This window comes from Aphis gossypii, chromosome 3 (genome assembly GCF_020184175.1).
Source record: "Aphis gossypii isolate Hap1 chromosome 3, ASM2018417v2, whole genome shotgun sequence".
Taxonomy (NCBI): domain Eukaryota; kingdom Metazoa; phylum Arthropoda; class Insecta; order Hemiptera; family Aphididae; genus Aphis; species Aphis gossypii.
This window is the reverse complement of record NC_065532.1, coordinates 17,098,347-17,105,891: the sequence shown is the minus strand read 5'-3', so window position 1 is coordinate 17,105,891 and position 7,545 is coordinate 17,098,347. Positions and strand designations below refer to the sequence as shown.

Below are 7,545 nucleotides of genomic sequence, written 5' to 3'. Positions count from 1 at the left end.
CAATAATTATGAAATATATTAAAATATACAAATGTATTATTATGTAGCTATTTTTACTCTTTACATAATACTTTTTTATGTTGTAAATCATAATAAATAATACCAATATATTAATCAATCCTATAATTTGTGTAACGTATTAATACAAATAACGCTAATCGAAGTAACATAGAAATACAATTTATAGTAAGTAAGCATTTATATACCTACGCAAATGTATATTTAATATGTGTATATAAATATTAAAATATTATAAAATATATAGACTATTCATAATAAATAAGTTGGTATATTTTTTTTTAGTAATTAGTTACACATAAAATATTTATATATAAACATTAAATTTATACAAAATTTGGTTACAACACTCATCCATCAGTACAATTTCTAGTATGTTTATTAATTATTATTTATTATTAGACATTAGTTAATATTTTACTAAGATAGACTTATAGTACAACTGTCTTAGCTAGAGAAACTGTTTTAAACAAACATAACTGCCTCACTCATCTACTATATAACCTAACCTAACGTCCTAACATATATAATACATATATATTAATTATTTAAGTTCTTATATCATTAGATATATACCTACATAAATATACAGAGTGGTTATTTTAATGCGGAATACTTATTAGTAAGTTATTATCCCTGTTCATTTATGGGTTTTGAAAAATTTTAAAGTACTTTTAAGTTATAATACTTACTTAAAAAATTCAATTTTAACCAATTCAAATTTTTTTTTCTTACTATAGAATCCGAATATTTTTATACTTTTATTTAATTCGAATATTATTTAAAATATAATTGAACCAATAAACTTGAATTATTAACCATTTAAACTTAATAATTGCTGTACATAATATGCTTGATGTTTAAGTATCAAAAATAAACTAACTATTAGTTAAATATCCAGTTATTTCAATCAAATATTATGATAGAAATTATTAAATTTAAAATGCACTCTGTATGAATGGTTTTAAATATTATAAAATAGTTTGTACTTTACGTTAAATAAAAATGATTGTTTAAATGAATGGTTTTTAAAATATCTTGTTTACTTAATCTCATATAGTTATTTAGTCATATGGTTCCATAGAAAATATAGGTATGCCCTAAAAATGTAAACAATTCACATTTTCACATTTAGGACTAACAATCGGGTTTCAAGTAAACACATAAGTTACAACACAAAATCAATAAGATTATATATATTCTGAAATAATGCATATTATAATAAATTAATCTCAAATACGTACATACCTATATTACAAAGTAGATATTATATGTGGGTATGGTGTTTTTAAATTCTTATCAGGTGAATGCTCTTTGAACGTACATGTGGATCTCTTCTTTTCAAAGTACCTATATTATTAACGAAACATACGATTCTGATATTCTTAAAAATTATATTTATTTTTTCTATACTAATTATAAGCTATAGTGAGTACACACAAACAAGTATCATAAAATCTACCAAAGGGCTAGCCAGTCACAAAAACTATCATATTTCACTAAGCACTTTAGATTTTGATAAATTCATGCATATACATAAATATATTATATTCGCAAACTATTTATTATAATAATATCGGATGTTGTGCATTTATTGCAACTATTAATAACAGAACTTGATAACCTGTACGACTATACCAAAGCAATATATTGCTGAACCAAAATGTTTTAGCCTATTATACTTAACCATTTCTAAAAATATTCCAAATATGAAATAAGTATTAATAAGTTGTTTTTTTTTTAAATTTACCTTAAAATTGATTGATTATAAAATGTACACGTTCTGGTTTCTTATATTTTTCTAATGTTTCAATGGGCATCTACCTATAATTTAAAACAAACACACTATTAATTTTTTGATAACCTTGATATTAATATAAAAATAATAAGCTTTATCACAATCAAGACGCTAACTTACTAAGACAATAAAATCCTCTATCTGAAAATTTCATATTTGGTATTAAGATCATATTGACTATAGCCTATAAATTGTATTTTTTATACATAAAAACTGACTATAAATATTTAATTGAATGACAATTACAATAAAATATATTAGAAATTACATTAAATACATTTCAAATCGATAAACATAATTATTTTCGAATATCGTATCTCAATCGTAAAATTTCGTTGTAATAGAGACATAAAGTATAATGTAGAACATTCCATTGGTATTAAATTCGAGTATTAGAAATATGTATTGACTATTGTTACAGTGATTCAAATGAGAAGAATGCTGAAACTGGTTTCAATAGACAAAAGCAAAGCAACTAATCTGTAAAATGAGTTTATGACGTAGAAATATACTATTGATAAATAAATTATAATGGGACAGGAACAAAAATAGTCAAAACAAAACATTCTTTTTTAAACTATGCAAGGTCTAACTAAGCCTTATGACTATCTTTTTCTTATATATATACATACTCAAACTGTATACAATTTGCTGTTGTATTTCAAAATCTTATAAATTCACCCATCATCACTCATATGTGTTTTGTATACGTATATCTGGTACCTACCTGGTATAGCTAATTGTTTATTAACAAAATTTATCAAATGGTTGTATTAAGAGTTAGGAATTGATAGATCTTAGTCAATTGTCATGTTTTGTATATTTATAAAGGCAAATCTAAACTAATAATTTTGATACGCACCATGGGAACTCCATACGATGAATTAACTTATCTTTTGTTCTTTACACAGTACATCAATAGCCAATAGATACTCATATTATATTTCATACTGTACAATCTTAACATTTCTAAATTATTTAATACGAGTGCCTATGGATTCAAGCATTACACATAATATTATAAGAATAGCAGTTATTGTGAACTCCGAAGTCTGAACAATCATACACATCGACCTATATCACAATCTTATAATTAAAGTCATACTTGGAGATATGATTTTATAGTCTTATAGATACAATTATTCAGTAGTCATATTTTCTTTAGAAAACGCCGATTATAGGTGTTGTAAAAATATATAATCTTAATGAAGTTCTTCATATAATCGAAATTATGTTAATATAGACTTTTTCAGTTATTGAAATTATTACACTTAGTACTTAATAACAAAGAAAACATCGATACGAATAGATTTAAAAATAAAAGCACAATTTTGTTGGTGATACTATAATATATTTTAATATTAATACAATACTATAGATTTTATTAAAGTCGTCATTGTTTTCGTATGGCGTATAATATAAAAGTATACCTACTTCGTTGATAAATAGGTATGTTTATTAAACAACATATTAATGTCCTCGAAATTATGCAAATTAAATGTTATTATGATTAGTTAATAATTAATAAACAGGAACACATTATTTTACTTATAATCTGATAAATGTATTAATTTTATGTTTTTTTTTTTTTAAATTGTGTACAATAATTGTACCTATGTTTTGATAAATAAGCACAAATCCACCTTTTAAAACTTACCTACTGGCTCTACTATTATTTCAGAAATTTTCTTCCTCGTAAAGTTAGTTGTAAAGGTATTACAAAGCACAACTTATAAAAAATAAATAAATTAAACGCCACGGATTAAAAAATTAAAATTCATAATTTCATAGTATATAATGTTAGCACATTTGTATGAAGTTTGTAAACAAATGTGTTAATATACATAATAATAAAGACAAATATCATTATAATATTTATGTTTCAATACAGAATTTCAAAATATTATAATATTATACATTTACATAATCACATTTTAAAATAATAAGTATTTATTATGTTTACCCCTTTAAGTCTGAATTCGTTTCAAATTAGGATTAATAGACTAAAATATTATACTCACAGCAATCTTACACAGTTATTAAATGATAAATTACGAATGATTTAATTTATTATAATAAGTAATGATTATTAGCTATTCTAGAAAAAGTATCTAAGAAATCTCTCTTCGAGAAATAGATATACTAATTTAGTAATAACTCTATTTACTTATACTTATAGTAATGATTCCAGTTTCATTGTATTTTCGTGCTTTTAAAATCATTATTTTATTTAATAATAAATAAAATAATTATAATTCTTAATTGAGTATATAGTCTACATAATTCTGTATAGTAATTATATGATATTAAATACGATATACCTCTTTTTATATTAATTGTGCATTTTGCTAAGATATAAACGAATATAACATATGCTCATTAGTATACGTTTTGATATATATTAATTATATTATGTTGTAGGTACCTACATTATTATCTAGCTAGATAGTGAAATATTGTAAAACATAATAAATGTATTAACTATAAATTATATTTATGAGATTGAGTTGTTTGAATCATAATAAATGTGTGTGTGCTGTATAAACTATATAGGTAAGTTTTTAATAATAAAATGTATCTTGCCTATCATTTATAATAAAATTATATCAATGTTAATTATTAGTCCACAGGCAGCATGACTTAAATGCATATTTGCACGCGTGTTAAAAATATATATTGCATACATCTTTACCTATATTACTGTATACTATAATATTATTTAATAAATTATAAGTACATAAGTATATAGAATATATTTCAAGTAGGTAATCAAACCAGAATTGTATTTTAATACTTAAAGTTTTATATTTTTATAGTTTCTAAGAAGTTTGAAGCCAGATTTGGGTAAACATAAATAAAAGCAATTTTTCCGAGTGGAAACGTCAAGAGGTTATGTAAAAATAATATTTCCACAGTGTTTCGTGGGTTGAAGTGAAAAAAAATTCAGTAATAGTTGTTCATTATTAAACAGATTAACCTACCTACCTTATATTAGGGTGGTCCTTATTTTTTATTTGTGATTTTTTTTTAGATTACCCCCCCCCCTTCTCTAAAAAGGTTCAATTTAAAAAAATATTGGTTCTGTATTATAAAAGAAGTTCTAAGGAGGATAAATTGTGATGTAATAAAATATTAATAACAATGAATCATATATTCAACAAAGTATTTATAATAATTTACACTACACTACAATAATATACATTACTATTATTATTATAATAAACAACGACTGACTAGTAAAAGTGCATTATTTTTATCAAGTGTTATTTAAAATATTTAGTGACACAATTACACAATAGGTAGTCAACAATAAATATAAATATATTTTTTAAAGTAATATCATCGCCTAAAATAATAGCACGTATAAATAATTAATTTGGTCTATTATAATTACAATAAATTATTTTTCGCTTTGATTATAAATATGAAAAAAAAACATTGCAAGTAAATACGCAAACACTCTATCAATATATTATATTAAGTGGTGCACGATGTCGTACGGCGTTTTCCAAACTCGTATTTAGGGACTTTTTTTCCACCCCGACAAAATTCACACAGTCCAGTCAACTCTAACCACAAAAATATAATAACACTACAACCTGCATTTTGCAGATCTATCAGGTACAATAATTCTTAAAAAAAGATCAAAAGAGCATCATTTCTTTTAAGAACCTGTGAATAATACCGTAATATTGAAAAATAATATCTGAAAATTCAAAATAATACAGAAACTCGCTCAATACGTTTTACCGAAATTTTGTAGTACTACACTACATTATATTATACTCTAGCGCTGTATTCACTTACGAAGTACAGACGCGGAAACGGTTCAAACGGTTCGATAAAAAATTTCGTTAATCAGACAGTCGTGAGATAGAACATAGGAGGCAACGACTTTTATTGATAATTTTTTCTATATCTTTACGGACGTTATTTAAAATACATGCTTAAATTACTAAACATTATAATATTATATTATATACTTAAATAACAATTATTATCATGCATCAATATCGGTACGTTTATATAAGTTGTTGATATAATATTATGTGCATTTTGATTTAGGCGAAAGCGAATGCGAGTGTATTATAATGTATAAGTTACACTGCAATTAACTAATTTGCCATAATATAACTGTAATTTTCGAAAATTTGTCCGATGTCTAATTGGATCTATACGCAACGAGATTGAACGTTATTGTTATTCTGATAATTGGCAATATTAAAAGATGTTTAAGTACCTATTTACTATATTTGTTGCTTAATAAGTGTGTTCATCGCACAAGTACGCGTCCCAAATCCTACAGAGCATTGCGTCAAATTGAATTATCCCCCCCTAAAAAAAATATATATATAAATATAAACCATATAGTTTAATATACTCATATTTATTTTTTATTTATTAAAAATAAATATTTACCATCTATACTTATTATATAAGGTTAATTTGATAATAGGAATAAAAAAAATATAGGTACCTACTTGGTTAATTGGTTAGAGCTGTTAGAGGAAAGTAATAATAATAACCGTACACTACTTATGTCTTATATGTACTGAAAGTATATAGTATCGTAACCTTATTGACTATTGGCTTAAGTCACATCTCTTTAGGCAATTCATTGCAGCTTTCTAGTGTTAGGAAGCCTATATATTGAACATTTGGCTCTTGGGAGATTTTTATGATTTGAGAGTTTGTAGTGAAATCTATTGTAATAACAATGATGGATTAATTATTCAGTATGGGCGGGTGTAAATCGTTGTAAGTTAATACATAGAGACATGCCAGGATCCTCCATCAAATAATCAAAAATGAATTGATTTAAATGTTTCCAGCCTTCCAGGGGACCTACTTGAATTACGCTCATAATTAGGACAAAGATCGCGTGCGACAGCGGAAAATTAAAATCATATAAGGACTCAGGACTCAGTCCGTTTAATTATTATAAATGAATAAATAAATACATACATGATGAGTTCATATGGATTCTATATATATATATATATATATATACACTTACATTGGCGAAGATTTGATTGAATTTCGATCTGTTTAAAGAGCTTAGCCCCCCTACACGAAATCCGTCAGTAATATATTTCTATACTTGCAGCCAAGATTTGTATTTACATGACAAAGTTATACGTGAAAATATCAAAATAAAATATATACTCTTAACATAATAATATCATTACAACGTTATGAGTAATAAGCCGCCAATTTTAATATCCTAAAAAAACAAGAAAAATACCTTTAAAAAATATAACTTAATGCTCTAATAATATTCTAAAACAAGGGCGGTCAAGGTTTTTTTGGCCACGATCTACTAAAAATATATTTTACTTTTGAAGATGGACTTCCTAAAAAAAGTTTTTATAAACAAATGTTATTATAACTACTACTATGACTAATTTTCGTGTGAGTAGCCTAAAAATAAATTCCAACATGATCGGCTTTTAAAGTTATAAATCGTCTGCAATCGACCGTTTTGCCGCCCATGTTCTAAAACTTTACAACATTTCTATAAAAATTGTTTTTGACTTATAATATCAAATAAAAATGATTGAACAAAAATGTATTCGTATTATTTAAATTTACGAAAATTGAAGTTCAATCCATGTATGCTCGTACAGCCGTATTATAGGTATATAATATATTATTTGCTTGCACGTGATGAAAATTTCATTTGTGATATTGTTGAGCACCCGCCGCCGCAATCAGTCGAATAGGTAAAT

The 7,545-nt window shown here is 24.7% G+C and overlaps 1 long non-coding RNA gene across 1 annotated transcript in view; it reads right to left on the bottom strand.

The window, feature by feature from the left end:
- Positions 1–289: 289 nt before the first annotated feature.
- The window catches only part of LOC126550783 (uncharacterized), a 14,202-nt gene continuing 6,946 nt past the window's right edge, over positions 290–7,545 (bottom strand). The window contains exons 2-3 of the long non-coding RNA XR_007604808.1: positions 1,769–1,842; positions 290–1,368 (exon numbers count right to left, since the gene is read on the bottom strand). This is a non-coding gene — a long non-coding RNA (uncharacterized LOC126550783). The remainder of the gene's footprint in view (positions 1,369–1,768; positions 1,843–7,545) is intronic.